Source organism: Thalassophryne amazonica, chromosome 4 (assembly GCF_902500255.1).
Source record: "Thalassophryne amazonica chromosome 4, fThaAma1.1, whole genome shotgun sequence".
Lineage (NCBI taxonomy): Eukaryota > Metazoa > Chordata > Actinopteri > Batrachoidiformes > Batrachoididae > Thalassophryne > Thalassophryne amazonica.
In genome coordinates, this window is record NC_047106.1 from 111092784 (window position 1) to 111110072 (window position 17289).

Below are 17289 nucleotides of genomic sequence, written 5' to 3' on the forward strand. Positions count from 1 at the left end.
TGTGAATTTTGTACTAAAAGTAGGCTTTACAGGTTTTCTATGTATTTCCTTGAGTCTTAAAGTAAATAAATATGAAATTAGTCACTGTATCCTTGATCTCTGGACATAAATAAAAATAAACAAAACTGTGTTTCGCTTTGAAGTTATTAATTCAGACTGAATTCTATCGTTCTATCTTGACTTGTCAGAGAGCCGCGCAACGTTTGACAGACGTGTGAACAGAACGGAGGATGATTCTCGTTTCTTTCTCGCAACAAGACAGGAGTCCCAGTTAGTAACTTTAATCCACACAAAAGTGAATCACAACTCATATTCAGGGATGAAAGTGGTGAAAAACAAAAAAAGCTGAAACCCAAAATTACCCCCCAACACCACCTGCACGAAAATGTTTGAATTCTAGAAGCTCTGAAATGCAATCTGGGACTATTCCACACAATAAACTGGAGTGAGTGCAGCATCCATTTAGATGAGGAAAAAAAATACAACTTTCCTTATTCAAATTCATTCCAGTAGTATTCTGCTCTTACTAGAATGCAGCAGTTTTCTAGTTTGGCAGATAGTTCTGGAGGAAATCACTGAAGAAATTAACAAACTGAAAATATGGTTTGACTGAAACAAACTGTCATTAAACTTAAATAAGAGGGATGAAATGGAGGTGTAAGAGTCACTCGGTGTTCACAGGAAACACTTATTTATTTCTGTATGTATTTATTTATTTATGTTAGTTGCTATTATATATTTTCTGTTGTTTCTATTCAGGTTCTTTTTGTCTCTTTCTCTGAAATTGTATATAATAATCATTAGATTATTAATATATAAGCAAAAATAAATTTAAGGAATATTACAATTTGAAAACAAATGCACCCGAACGTGATGACAAACTGATCAGGCGGGCTGGCTCTGTAGTTGGCACAAAGCTGGACTCCCTGCTGGTAGACATTGCGGACAATGCCAGTCACCTTCTGCACAGTCATCAGCAACCAGAGGAGCCTCTTCAGCCACAGACTGATCCTTCTCAAGTGCAGGACCAACAGACTGAAAAACTCCTTTTTCCCTCAGGCTATCAGACTGTACAACTCTTCACTCGGGGAGGAGGAGTAACAGGAACACAGAGGATGGAAATGAGAGGAACAGTAGTAGCCAATTGATCAGTAATTCTGGTATTTAAGGTCTTGACATAGCCATTTGCCCGCTGGCCCAGCGCCAGTTTGGCCCACTTTCAGGCCACTATGGGCCAGTACAATTTATCAAATGACGGCCCACTCGGGCCACTACAAAAATACACAATTCTATTTGTTTTACCATATTTTGCGGTGGCAAAGTCAAATTTCTTTACATTTCTGTCATCAAGAAGAAGGCATACTTTTTAGTTCTGATATGGACGTACATCTGTATTTTACATTTCTGACTGTGAGTTAGTCAACTCTGAGGGTTGCTAAAAAATACCCTATAAATTTTATGGGAGTCACTTTATTTATTTATTTTTTGCACTTGAGAATGCTCTCTGATAAATTCTATTTTTTTTTAACTTCTATATAGTTCTATATAAAAAATTAAAGTAATAATTAAAAAAAATCAAATACATAATTAAAAATAGAAGTAAAAGAATAAATCAGATAAAAAATAAAAACTATTCACAAGAAAGAGAATAAAATAGGTTTTAAGTCTTGACTTAAAAATGTCCACAGACTCTGACTGCCTCATGGTCGTAGGAAGACCGTTCCACAGAGCGGGTGCACGATAAGAAAAAGCTCTTTGACCCTTTGACATAGAAAACCTGTAAAGCCTACTTTTAGTACACAAAAGATTCACAAGAGGTATCGATAAGGGAATCGATAAGGAATCGGATCGATAAGCAGAATCGATAATGGTATCAATATCGATAAAATCTTATCGATACCCATCCCTAGTAGTGACTGAAGCTGTATCAGAGCCAAAGTTTTAAAATGAAATGGTCTCATTGGCAAATCAGTTATAAAATTGACCAATACCTATAATCAGTTGACCTTGACTCCTTGGGTTAATTGTGGAACCTTGGGCTATGTTGATGGGCCTAAGAACCAGTGCCTTCTTGCATTTTTAATTGAGTGGGAAAAGTCTGAAGAAAAGTTGAGCTTTTTGAAAGAAAATGTCAGACCTCCACAAGTCTGTTTCCTTCTTAGCAGCAAACTCGAAAAAGTCATGATACCACGGCTGTGTAGTCTCTTGTTCAAAATGTATAAAACGCTCAGGACAAAACAGACTTTACATCACTGAAGCTCAAATTATCATGAAGGAATTTATTCATTTTTGTTCTAAAGGTCCAATAGAACCTCAGGGTCACAACTATGGAACTGATGGAGTTGGAGACATTAACTAAAAATGTCATCATCCACCATTAAGACAGTGCTCCAAGTACATAGCTGTTACTCCAAATTTGTCTGACCATTTTCATGTCCGGGCCATGTTGGTTTAACAAACACTGTGTTTTGTCCCAACATTACTCCTGACTACAGTCATGCAAAATGGCATCAGTGGTCGTGGGATGAGGTTTATTTTGGCTACTGTCTGGCTTTCAAAATGAATGGCGGCACTGTGGCTGCAGCTGAAATGTGACTGCACATGACATTTAAGTACAAGGCATTAAAACAGACCTGCATTTTTGACTGTGATTAGGACTGCTCAGAGCAGAGACACACACTTTCCACTGAGCTTTGTGTAGTCATGTGTGTCAGGATTCAGCTCTGCTCTACTTCAATGCACAAGGCAACACAGTGGGGAGCTGGGAGCTAAATGGGTGTTATTTAATGTCATGCTTGGGGATCACTTCCCCATGGGTTCAGTCCAGATAGAATTTTGATCAGGTCACCTCAACAAATTAAATGGTGGACACATTGGGATACATCCACTATAATGTTTTTTTTTTTTTTTTTTAAGTGGAAGCTTGTTCACCTGTACATTTGTCATTGAGGGGAAAACTTACAGTGCATCCAGAAAGTATTCACAGCGGTTCACTTTTTCCACATTTTGTTATGTTACAGCCTTAATGGATGAAATCCACTTTTCCCTCCTCAAAATTCTACTCACAACACCCCATAATGACAACATGAAAAAAGTTATTAGAAATTTTTGAAGAATTATTAAAATAATAATAATAATAATAAAAAACTAAGAAATCACATGCACATGTAATCACACTCTTTGCTCAGTACTTTGTTGATGTGCCTTTGGCAGCAATTACAGCCTCAAGTCTCCTTGAATATGATGCCACAAGCTTGGTGCACCTGTCTTTGGGCAGTTTTGCCCATTTCTCTTTGCAGCTCCTCTTAAGCTCCCATCAGGTTGGATGGGGAGCGTAAGTGCACAGCCATTTTCAGATCTTTCCAGAGATGTTCAATCATATTCAGGACTGGGCTCTGACTGGACCACTCAAGGACATTCACAGTTGTCCTGAAGCCACTCCTATCTTGGCTATATGTTTAGGGTCGTTGTCCTGCTGAAAGATGAGGTCAAGAGTGCTCTGGAGCAGGTTTTCATCCAGGATGTCTCTGTACATTGCTGCATTCATCTTTCCCTCAATCCTGACTAGTGTCCCAGTTCCTGCCACTGAAAAACATCCCTAAAGCATGATGTTGCCACTACCATGCTTCCGTGTAGGGATGGTCCCTGGTTTCCTCCAAACATGACGACTGGCATTTACACCAGAGAGTTCAATCTTTGTGTCATCAGTCCAGAGAAATTTTTTCTAATTTTTCTCATCCTTCAGGTGCCTTTTGGCAAACTCCAGGCAGGCTGCCATGTGGTTTTTACTAAGGAGTGGCTTCTGTGTGGCCACTCTACCATACAAGCCTGATTGGTGGATTGCTGCAGAGATGGTTGTCCTTCTGGAAGGTTCTCCTCTCTCCACAGAGGAATGCTGGAGCTCTGACAGTGACCACTGGGTTCGTGGTCACCTCTCTGACTAAAGCCCTTCTCCCCCGATTGCTCAGTTTAGGCGGGCGGCCAGCTCTAGGAAGAGTCCTGGTGGAGCCGAACGTCTTTCATTTATGGATGATGGAGGCCACTGTGCTCATTGGGATCTTCAAAGCAACAGAAATGTTTCTGTACCCTTCCCCAGATTTGTGCTTCAAGACAATCCTGTCTTGAAGGTCTACAGACAATTCCTTTGACTTCATGCTTTGTTTGTGCTCTGACATTCACTGTCAGCTGTGGGACCTTATATTAGGGATGGGACCGATCCAATCCTGGATCGGTATCGGGTTCCATAATTCACGTATTGGAAAATACCGATCTAACCCGCAACATTTTCAGATACCAGAGAAGAGACACTGTGAATCCTCTCAACTGCTGTTGTTTGCTCTCTGCTTGTTTACTGCCGAGCGGGAGGAGGGGAGAGGGAGGTTTTTGAAGCTGGGTTGTTTGAGAGAGCTCTCTTCCCCAGTGTTTGAGCTGCGGTTAGTGGCTAATTTCTGCCCGGCTCTCGGGTTCAAATTGTCTGTTCTTTGAGCACAGCTTTTCCAAAACAATTACTGAATTGTTGCTGAAAATGTGCTAAAAAGTTCATCATCTTAGATAGACCTTCTGGCAAATTATAGCTGAACTTTCAGGTCTCCTTCTTAAGAAAATCCTCATATAAACTCAACAGTAATGATAATAATATTCAAGCAAACAGAGCTCTGGTATCGGATCGGAAAAGTATCGGTATCTGCAGATTTCCAAATTTGATCAGGAGTGAAAAATTACAGATCAGTGCATCCCTCTCTTATATGTAGACAGGTGTGTGCCTTTCCACATCATGCCCAGTCAGCTGAATTTACCCCAGGTGGACTCCAATTAAGCTGTAGAAACATCTCAAGGATGATCAGTGGAAACAGGATGCACATGAGCTCAGTTTTGAGCTTCATGGCAAAGGCTGTTAATACATATGTACATGTGATTTCTTAGTTTTTATGTTTAATAAATTTGCAAAAAAAAAAAAAGTCATTTTAGGGTATTGTGTGTAGATGTTTGAGGAAAAAAACAAATTTCATCCATTTTGGAATCAGGGTGTAACATAACAAAATGTGGAAAAAGTGAAGCGATATGAATACTTTCCGGATACACTGTAGCTATAGAGACCAGAAGTGTTTTGTTTTTTTTTGGTACCAGGTTGTAAACATGTTTTTTTTCTCCTCTAAAGTTGTACATTATAGCATGGGCTTCTGTGGGAACATGCTCCCTTTTGGAGCAGGCTCAAGTGGCCAAACAAGGAACTTCACCTTTTTCCCCTATTCCGGGTGGCTTCATTTTTGATGACCAGGGTTTGGGCACGGCATGTACCAACAGTATACCACTGTGTCTTCTGCAGTATCTATTTGCAACATACAGTAGCTATGATCTTTATTCTCTGCTCATTAATATTGAAATCATAATGAAGAAAATGGGTTTTGATGTTGACCTAGATATGTTTTTAGATGGAGTTTGGATTATGCGTCTGCACTTGTGGTACTTCAAATGGGAAGTTGTGCACTACTCACTGACCTGGAAGCAAACGATTGCATCTGTGGAACAAGATTGTAAATGAAGTGGATTAGGAGTTACATGCAGCATGGAAATGCACAGTGTTCTTCACGGCACAATTATTCTGCTGCCAGTAGATGCACATTCTGGCAAAGAAATGTTTGCTGGCACTGTGAAATTCCTATGTGATGCAGAGTGACTGCTGTGCCTGTAGTAGTAAGTTAAATCTGATTTATTTATGAAGCACTTTCAAACATATACAAAGTACTTTGCAATTAAAACAAATTTAAAACAGCTTCTAACAAGTTTAAAAAAATTATCTGCTAATCGAACAAGTGAAATTTTACTGCTGATTTCTTGAAATTAGCTCATTTTATGTTTCATTGTACTCTTATTATGAAGTGTTATAGCTAGGGATCAGATCAGAGGGGTTTTTTTTTTTTTGCCCTTGAGCCCGATCAAAGTAATTTAATATTGACTATCTGCAAGTACAGTTGTGCTCTAAAGTTTACATACCCTGGCGGAATTTTTGTTTTTTGTCTGCCATTTTTTGGAGAATATGAATGATAACACAAAAACTTTTTTTCACTCATGATTACTGGTTGGGTGAAGCCATTTATTGTCAAACAACCAGGTTTCCTCTTGTTAAGTCATAATGACAACACAAACTACTAGGGGTGTCGGGAAAAAAATCGATTCACGTCCGAATCGCGATTCTTGTTTATTACGATTCTGAATCGATCCAAAATGTCCAAGAATCGATTTTTTTTAGAAGCATTTTTTAAACTTAATCTTCCTTACTCGCTGCGTGTACTGTTTGTCAGGCAACGGCTTCCATACTACAGCGTCCCCGCGAGGGGGGGGGGGGGGGTGGTCCGGCGTGCTTCAAACACTTGTGCACTGCAGAGTTCAGTGGCTGTAGCTTAGCATGGTGGACGAAGAGCTAATTCAGCCAGCACCGTCTTTGCTGAAGACAAATGTTTGCGCGCATTTTGGATTTTATTATTTGCTGTGTAAGAAGGAGCTTGACATGACTTGTGTAGTGTGCAGAATCTGCAAAATGAAAGTCAAGTACTTTGGAAACGCTTCAAATCCGCAAGCCCACATGCTACGCTATCACCCGGAGCTAAAAGAGGGGAGCAGCGGTCTCTGCCGACTACTGACCAGCGCTTCACTAAATTGCCAGCCAACTCCAAACGAGCAAAGCAGATAAGTAAATTTACATCTAGAATCACTTGATTAACCTTGTAAAGCTGCATTTGCTTAAACATAAACATTTTTAAAGCAATATAACTATTTCGCAGAGCTCTTTGAATCGAAAATCGATTCTGAATCGAATCGTCACCCCAAGAATCGGAATCGAATTGAATTGTGAGTTGTTGTACGATTCACATCCCTACAAACTACCCAAATGACCCTGATCAAACGTTTACATACCTCTGTTCTTAATACTGTGTGTTGCCCCTTTAATATCAATGACAGCTTGGAGTCTTTTGTGGTAGTTGTGGACGAGGCTCTCTGATGGTGAAGCTGCCACTGAATATATTTCAGACTTTATTTACATCAATTACAAAGAAATACAAACAGTATGGCACTCTATGGTAAATCTGCATGGAGTAGACAGTCAAAAACTGAGTGACTTCAAGAAGTAACAAAGTGAGGAAAGCCACCAAGACACCCTGACAACCCAGGAGAAGTTGTGGGCTTATGTAGCTGTGATTAGAGAAATTTTGCACAGTGCAAGCTTTGCATTTTGCATCACTACTCTTAGCTTCATAGTGGAGTAGAGCAGAGAAGGATTTTCTTTCACCAAAACAGATCACATCCAGGCTTGCATCTCAAATGTACTTTCTGGCAATTTGTAGCTAAACTTTCAGGTCTTCTTTTTAAGAAAATACTCCTCTATACTGTTCATCATGAAGATGGATAACTGGTGATACAAAAGTTCTCACATTGCTGGGCCTCTCTAGTGAGGCAAAGAGGAAGGCCATTGGTCTGCTACCGATGCCGCAGAGAAAGCCACAAGGTGGCTATGGATCAAGAGGGCAAATCCGTGGGCAAATGCTGCTGGGACACAGGCCAGAGTCTGATCAACCCTGGTCGGGTCGCCTGGGCGAGGGTGCCTGATGTTGCAAGACCCAAAACACCCAGTGACCCCAGGTTACATCACTGATGATATGTCCTAGCGCATCTGCAAGCTGTATCCTCGACCCACTATGACATTGAGCTGTAAGCAAAATGGGAAAACCATTAGATATTCTCAAGTTCTGCAACTTGAAGAATTGCTCTCACTTGTTTTTCAGCTATTTTTTTTAATGCGTGTCACCTGTGTCACTGCATAGTAAATAACATCACTGGTTGCATGCACCAGTTTGCCACTGCAGGAGAAACTCAGTGAAACACAAGACTGTCCTTTGGTATTCCCGGGCCCCACCACAGCATTGATCATGATGGTCCCAGTTTATGGTGATTAAAAATCTCAGGCACGTGTGCTGCTTTTGTTGAGGAAGAAAATTGTCATGAGAATTTAGAGCTGGAGTGTGGCTGAGTGAATTGCAAAAGTCCAGAAAGTGAAGTGTGCAAAGCTGGGCTGACGTTGATGCTGTCTGTCATTGGGTAGAGAGACCTTTTCACCGGCAGTCAGAGTTTCAGGCTATGAGAAGGTCAGTTTGTAAAAGACTGGAATTTTGTTACATTGGCTCTGGTTGTTAAATATTACTGCTCCTTTCACTCAAAACACTTCCATCACAGAATATTCACTGTTGATCCTGACTTAGTGTGTGAGCCTGCTGCTATTTCCTGGCAATGTGTCATCTCTTTGAGTTGTGCAATACTGACACCTCCGTTTCAGTGATTGGTCAAATGTATGTGCTCACTTCAACTTTAAATGTGCAAGCTTTGATCTAGATTTCTGAAAGATTTGTGTAAACTGCTTTGCATAGGTTTTTGGCACACTCAAATTTTGATAAGCATGTGCAGCATGCTTCTTTCTTTTCTGTGCTGACAACAGTATGGAGCTTGGACAGAAAAAAATGTAGACAAGTGAGCGAGTTGCTAAATGGATTGCATTTATACAGCACTTTTCATCATCATCATCATCAATTTTATTTATATAGCGCCAAATCACAACAAACAGTTGCCCCAAGGCGCTTTATATTGTAAGGCAAGGCCATACAATAATTACGTAAAAACCCCAACGGTCAAAACGACCCCCTGTGAGCAAGCACTTGGCGACAGTGGGAAGGAAAAACTCCCTTTTAACAGGAAGAAACCTCCAGCAGAACCAGGCTCAGGGAGGGGCAGTCCTCTGCTGGGACTGGTTGGGGCTGAGGGAGAGAACCAAGAAAAAGACATGCTGTGGATTCCAACTTCTGATTCCATCTGAATCAGAAGTTCACAGTGCTTTGCAATGATGCCTTGTTGTGGAGACTTCAGAGCCCTTGATCACCAGATGAGTCTAAGTGTTTTAGCTGTGCTCAGTTGTTCAAAAAGAGCTCCTTAAAGGTGTCCAGAAAAGTCAGAAAAAGATTAAAGTCTCAATTTTCAATTCAATTTATTTTGTTTTATATAGCGCCAAATCACAACAAAGCTGCCTCAAGGTGTTTCACACAAGTAACGTCTGACCTTACCAACCCCACAGCACACAGCCAAGCACACAGGCAACAGTGGTAAGGAAAAACTCCCTCTGATGATATTGAGGAAGAAACCAACTGCTTACAAGGTATTTACAAAATTTCACAAAGCTGAAGAAACAGAAGACATGAAATCAAAACATCTGCTGCATCAGCTTCAGGCATGACATCTCGTGGCCGGTCCAGCATCCTGAGGTGCAGTCTTCTGTCTGCTCAGTGTCTCCCTTCTCCACTGCGGTTGCTGAGTGCAGCATCCTCGAGGTTCTGACGGTTCTCTATTTCACAGACACGGGTACCGCCAGAGATGAAACAAAAAAAAAACAACAAAATGGTGCTCTGGTCCGCAGGCTTTGTTTTGTGCTTGTGCTTCCTCACAATTCACGTGAATCATGTGAGAGTCAGCTGAAGTTGTTTGTGAACTTTCCTCTTAATCCTTTGCGTGATGTCAGATATTCCACCAATAACAGCACTTTATTTTTTGTGTGATGGCTAACCAGATCAATGACGTCCGGCAGCTGTCTGCTTTATGAGCTTACACAGGAAATCAATGGAGACTAGAGAATTCACTAAACGTGGCTGCAAGCCACCGCATTTCAACAAGTTTAAGCAAAATTATCAAAGAAAACAGAGTGAGCACCCTAAACGTGAAAATCGGCATGATGGGGCTGAGAATGTAACAACCTGGTGCTGTGCCAAATTTCCATTGCTTAGCGACCCAAAACTGGGTCCATCCCAAAGTTAAAAACAATAAATGTAATCATTGCCCAACGCCAAAATATGGCCATCAGATATTGTGAAGACTTTGCGTCTGTCTGTCCATCTGTCTGTGCTCAGCGTAACTCCATTGCTATTACTGGCAGGGTCTTTAAATTCACAGGGAGCATTCTTGGGACACAGACCTTGGACAAGTTCAAAGATAGCTAACCTTGATCTGTTTTAAGTGGTCAAAAGTCACATTCTGTTTCCTGTTCTTATGCTCATACGGCCAAGAGTACTTTAGCATTGCGTTTTTAAGTTAAAAGAGCATATAGAGGGGTAAAACCAAATTGCATTTGGTGAACTTTGAAGCCCCACATCAATCAAAAAAGCAACTTTGTTTTGCCTATATAATATGTCTATTGTCCTGCTACCTGCTGGTTGGTTAGTGAAGACACATGTCTTAAAGAACATCAGCTAAAAGGTTCTACGCTGGATAAATTGTCTGAAATTACCAACAGCTGTAGTTCAAACTCCTGTGTTTGCCTCTTGAACACTGGACATGGCGTTTGCTCATCCCTACGCCCAACTAATAAGCTAGCACCACATGGGGAAACATGATGCCCACTACATGGGCAAATACATGAAATATACACCAGAACAGGGAACTACACTGAATAAAAATATAAACGCAACACTTTCGATTTTGCTCCCATTTTTCATGAGCTGAAATCAAAGATCTAAAACATTTTCTATATACACAAAAGACCTTTTTTCTCTCAAATACTGTTCACAAATCTGTCTAAATCTGTTAGTGAGCACTTCTCCTTTGCCGAGATAATCCATCCCACCTCACAGGTGTGGCGCATCATGCTGATTAGATGGCATAATTATTGCACAGGTGTGCTTTTGGCTGGCCACAATAAAAGGTCACTCTGAAATGTTCAGTTTTATCACACAACACAATGCCACAGATGTTGCAAGTTCTGAGAGTGTGCAATTTGTATACTGTGCTGCCTGCTGGAATGTCCACCAGAGCTGTTGTCTGTGAATTGAATATTCATTTCGCTAACTGGAGTCTACCATATTTGCCCGTCTGAGCCCCCGTGGCGTTCCGCACGAAATTCTGCCAGTAGATTGCAGTGTTCATGGCAGTTTGAACAGCCACACATTCGCTTAAAGTGATGGACTTAAACAGAATTTTCAGTTTTCAAATTGCCTTTTTTTTTTTTTACAAGTGAAAAAATGGCATATTTACAAATACAAATACATAATTTATTTGTAAAACCCACCACACGTTTCACTAACTTTGTGTTATACTGACCAGCCAACCATGATGTCAGGAAACTAATGTACCCATGATGCAATGTGGCATGTGTGTCTAAAAGCTAAAACTTTCAAAATTACTGCATTGTGAACTAAAACATAAAGCTGATATTTTCACTTTGTAAAATGACAGACGTGATGTTAATTTCAATAACTTGTCCGGAATTAGTTTGTTTAAAATTATAACCGTGACTCAAAACTGTCAAGACTCCCTGTGCAAGACTCCAGGGAAATGACCGGCAGGTCTGTATGGTGTGAAGAGAAATTATCTTATTTTTTCATCCTTCCCTCTTTCTTTCTGTCTGGTAGTTGGCTCTTTTCCTGCAGAGGATAGACCTGTACCATTCATGGCTGTCTGTCTACTACAAAACATGTAACATTTCAGACTTTACAAATGTTTTTAACAGTTAAGCTTTATTTATTATGCCTGCAAAAATATGTTAGCAGCCTAAAAGTTATTGGAAATAAATTTATCGGAAGCTAATTGGTCCGCTGATGGTTTTCACAAACATCATGACAGTCGTTTGCTCCAACTATGTATATATATATATATATATATATATATAAATTTATTTTTTCTTTATACAGCCATGGCAAGGAAAACTCCACAGCAAGTTACAATTCAGAAACAAACTCAAGGAGGCGGCAAAGGAGCATTATTTGACCAAAATAGACCATTTTATGAGTAGATCCATATGAATGCAGTGTGGTGTGCTGATATTGACCAGCTTCTGATACCAGTGTTTCCGGACATTTTCTCTTGCATCATTTGTGGTGTCAGCGCCTACACATACGGCCAGTGTTGAAATTATAAAGCACTTGATGCCAACTGTTAAGTCACTAATGCCTGGATGCAGGATCTGTAGATTTTTAAATGCAGTAACCACAAGACTATCATGAGTGCAAATGTAGGTGTCTTTCACTGTCACACACAATTCATTCACTTTAAACACAAAGCCAGTTGTTTTTAATACTTATTTCAACACTTATTTCTATGTCATTTCTATGTTTCTACTCCTCTTTGTTAGCTGGGCGATCTGAGCTGCTCGGTGCCGTTTCCAAGCAGGAAGGCTGAAACACTAACTCCGTTCTGTCATGGTTTTCCTTTATGATTGTGTGAACAGTGGTGGCATTTCAAAACACAGCAATTCACCATGCTGACGAGTTCTCAATTTTGAAAATTTTGTTTTGTAATGCAGTAGCATCCTTTACTTCCACTCATATGCTAACATATAGCTTGTACAGTAGTGTTCAGAATAATAGTAGTGCTATGTGACTAAAAAGATTAATCCAGGTTTTGAGTATATTTCTTATTGTTACATGGGAAACAAGGTACCAGTAGATTCAGTAGATTATCACAAATCCAACAAGACCAAGCATTCATGATATGCACACTCTTAAGGCTGTGAAATTGGGCTATTAGTAAAAAAAAAAAGTAGAAAAGGGGGTGTTCACAATAATAGTAGCATCTGCTGTTGACGCTGCAAACTCAAAACTGTTATGTTCAAACTGCTTTTTTAGCAATCCTGTGAATCACTAAACTAGTATTTAGTTGTATAACCACAGTTTTTCATGATTTCTTCACATCTGCGAGGCATTAATTTTGTTGGTTTGAAACCAAGATTTTGCTCGTTTACTAGTGTGCTTGGGGTCATTGTCTTGTTGAAACACCAATTTCAAGGGCATGTCCTCTTCAGCATAAAGCAACATGACCTCTTCAAGTATTTTGACATATCCAAACTGATCCATGATACCTGGTATGCGATATATAGGCCCAACACCATAGTAGGAGAAACATGCCCATATCATGATGCTTGCACCACCATGCTTCACTGTCTTCACTGTGAACTGTGGCTTGAATTCAGAGTTTGGGGGTCGTCTCACAAACTGTCTGTGGCCCTTGGACCCAAAAAGAACAATTTTACTCTCATCAGTCCACAAAATATTCCTCCATTTCTCTTTAGGCCAGTTGATGTGTTCTTTGGCAAATTGGAACCTCTTCTGCACATGTTTTATTTAACAGAGGGACTTTGCGGGGGATTCTTGCAAATAAATTAGCTTCACACAGGCGTCTTCTAACTGTCACAGCACTTACAGGTAACTCCAGACTGTCTTTGATCATCCTGGAGCTGATCAATGGGTGAGCCTTTGCCATTCTGGTTATTCTTCTATACATTTTGATGGTTGTTTTCCATTTTCTTCCACGTGTCTGTTTTTTTTTTGTCCATTTTAAAGCATTGGAGATCACTGTAGATGAACAGCCTATAATTTTTTTGCACCTGCGTATAAGTTTTCCCTTCTCCAGACAACTTTTTAATCAAACTACGCTGTTCTTCTGAACAATGACTTGAACGTCCCATTTTCCTCAGGCTTTCAAAGAGAAAAGCATGTTCAATAGGTGCTGGCTTCATCCTTACATAGGGGACACCTGATTCACACCTGTTTGTTCCACAAAATTGACAAACTCACTGACTGAATGCCACACTACTATTATTGTGAACAGCCCTTTTCTACTTTTTTTTTTTTTTTTTTTACTAATAGCCAATTTCATAGCCTTAAGAGTGTGCATATCATGAATGCTTGGTCTTGTTGGATTTGTGATAATCTACTGAATCCACTGGTACCTTGTTTCCCATGTAACAATAAGAAATATACTCAAAACCTGGATTAATCTTTTTAGTCACATAGCACGACTATTATTCTGAACACTACTGTATGAAGAAAGGGGCCACAGTGCATTGCATTGCTAACGTCACAAATCCTGTTCATTATTGCACACCTTCAGCACATAGTAACATAAAAATAGCTTAATTTTGCTTGACTGTATTGTGTACACTTGTCCATCAAATGAAGTAAACTTCAAATTTCCAAATGTGAGTTTTAATCTGAGTGTCAATTGGTGGAATTTTTTTTCAAAGCTATTCCATAATATCTTAAACAAATCCTGTGAGAACACCCCATGGGTAATTAGGAATGGCCCCAACCACAGTACATACATGCCTGCCCTCCTTTGTCTTTGCAGTGATGGATGGTGTACGTATTCCTCCAGTTAAAAGCTGTTTAAGGACATCAAAGGATGTCCGTAAAGCGCTGTAAACAGGATCTCCTTTGATGGCATCACAATTGTAATCTGGTCAAGCAGATTGCTAGCATTGATGACTAAGATGAAAAGAATGCTACCTAGTACAGCACAGCACCAGATCGTGTATTTTGGTCAGTATTGCTTGAAAAAGTTGTAACAAAATCGCCCATAAACCAACATCTCATTACAGCAAAATATCCGATTTTGTTGTCAGGATTTCTTTTTTATTTATTTATTTATTAAACCAACAGCTTTAATTTATCTGTGCTGTCTTGATTGCTGCATTAAAAAGGAATTTAATCTTTTTCCAAGTGGTCTGGGAAAAATTTCACAGACTCATATCATTTGATATTCGCTAATTTATTTTTGGAATCTAGAATTTTCTCTTTGTCAGCTGACATTTTTGTATTAAAAAGAATACTTAGTTTGATCATATTTTGTTCATATTTGTTTAATTCAGTTATCAAAATAATCAGGAGATCGTCCTCATATGTGAGAAGTGAGTCTGACAGTTGTCTTTCAGTAACTTAAGTGTTTGAGAAGGCAGTCTCCAATGGAACGCTTTGCCAACTACAGTGAGAGAGGCTCCAAGCTTTAAAGCCTTCAAAAGTCACTTAAAGGAGTGGCTCAAATCAAATCAAAAATGTGAGCATTATGAACTCAATTGTAGAAACTAAGAACTGTAGGGAATGTGCAATGCACTACAGCACTTTATAAATTATTGTTCTTAAGGTTCACCTTCCTGCCTAGCTGACCTAATTAAACCTTACGTACCGGCCCGGGCTTTACATTCTCAGGGTGCAGGACTGCTTTGTGTCCCTAAGGTGAATAAGAAGTCTGCGGGTCACGGAGCTTTCTCTTATCTTGCCCCTGTTCTGTGGAATGATCTCCCTGCATCAATAAAACAGTCAGATTCTGTGGAGACTTTCAAGTCCAGACTTAAGACGCACTTATTTTCCCTTTCATATGGCTAGCATACTGGTACAGTTTTGTTTTGCGCTTTTTACTCTTAATTAATTTATTAGTAAATAGAGCGGGCTGCGGCCTCAACTTTACCTAAATTCTGGGGTTTTTTTGTGAAGTTTAGGGCTAGTGGCTGGCGATCACCTTAGTATTTCTCTGTTTTTCTTGTTGTTTAATGCTGGCAAATTATACAGTATTTTTTTTTGTCTTTCTGATGCCTGATTCTGTTTTTCTCTCTGTTTAAGGTGCAACTCCACCCAGAGATGGGAGTTGTATTCGTGTTGGCGATCCTCCTGTCCTGTGCGCCAGTAGCATTTTTTGTATATTCGTCTGTGAATTGTTCTGTGAATTGTTCTGTAATTTATGTTTGTAGCATGGCCCAAGCAGAGGGTCACCCCTTTGAGTCTGGTCTGCTTGAGGTTTCTTCCTCAGAGGGAGTTTTTCCTTTCCTTCCGCTTTGAGGCAACTCTGTTGTGATTTGGCGCTATATAAATGAAAATAAATTGAAATTGAAAAGTTATGGTTTTTAAAATATAGAAATGTATGAAATTAGACTTGCAGTTTTAATTAACTTATTCTAATTGAATTGTACATGTAGTTTTTTTGTCTTTTAACTGTGTCCTCCTTTGACTGAATTTGTGTAAGATAACCTTCATGCTCAGATCATGTCAGTGTCCTTTTGTTTCCTGTCTTTTGTCTAGTCGGTGTCTTGTTATATGATATAATCTGACATATTTACACTTTATGTTCATTAATATGTGTTGTCCCTTTTAAATAAAGAAATGAAATGAAATTGAGATATCAGTAGTTGTTTTTCAAAGTCAAATACCCCATGAAACAACTTGAATCACCATTTCAGCTTTCAACCTTATTTGGCTTATGCCGACTTTATTTTTCCATTACCGTGGAATCTAATAAAGTTTTTTTTTTTTTTGAAGCACTGGTGGTTAAAGGAGTAGTTATTTTTCAAAGTCACAAATACCCCATGAAACAACTTGAATCACCATTTCAGCTTTCAACCTTATTTGGCTTATGCCGAATTTATTTTTCCATTACCGTGGAATCTAATAAAGTTTTTTTGAAGCACTGGTGGTTAAAGGTTTTTGACTTGCCAACCCTGCAGTTTTTACAGTTCACGCAGTCCATCATCGGGTTAAGCAATACCAGTTATGGGCCCACAGTAGGATACAAAAATCTGAGCCAGCTGGCTTATTGTTCAAACTTTTGTTCATCTTTAAAATATGATATAAAGGCTATTAATGTGTGTCCTTCTTCTGTAGAGGACAAGTGTGGCAGTACTCTAGTTTGACCCATGGCACTAAAATTTGAACTAAGAATTCAGCAGTCATCTGTGTATTTCCTTCATCTCTTGGACATGAAAGTCACTCTCATGTGCACAATGTAGGCAAATAATATTTTCCATTCTAAATAATGACTACTGGGACAATAACTCATTGAAATCATACTGCAGCCAAATGTGCAACATCTAATTAAAAAAGCCCCAGTTTCCTTCACAGGTTCTTGCATGTTCTGTCAAATAGCCAAACTACCTACAGTATCTGTCTTTATTGTGGACTGCTGCTGTTGTAGTGGCTGGTCTCATAACAGCTGCGCTGTCAGCCATTAATTTTGGTGTGATATGTGCTGGCATCCTTCTCAGGCAGCTCTCCTACACTCATAGACTCATAACTGCCACCTGAGCTTGTCACAGTGGTGTCAGACTGGTCACACACAGCAAGAGCACATGCAGCACCCTGAAAGATGGAATTCTTTCTCCAGCTGTCAGAAATGGTAGTGATGGGCAGCTTTTAGCTGCATAAAAAGTATTACTAGATCTTTAAAACCCAACCCACATGCTTTAAAGGAGAACTACATACGTTTGGTCAGTTTTTTCTGTTTTGTCTAGGGTTGGGTATCGAGAACCGGTTGTTTTCAGGTATCGTTAAGAAATGGTTTGATCCATCGATGTCAATAGTCTTTTTGCTTAAAGGAGACCTGCATTGAAAAAAAATGCAGTCAGATTTTTGGAACAAAAAATGACTTACATTTACACATGAGATCCTTCTGAATGTAGTAGAGTAAATCTGCAAGCCCAGATCTGTCATTCAACGG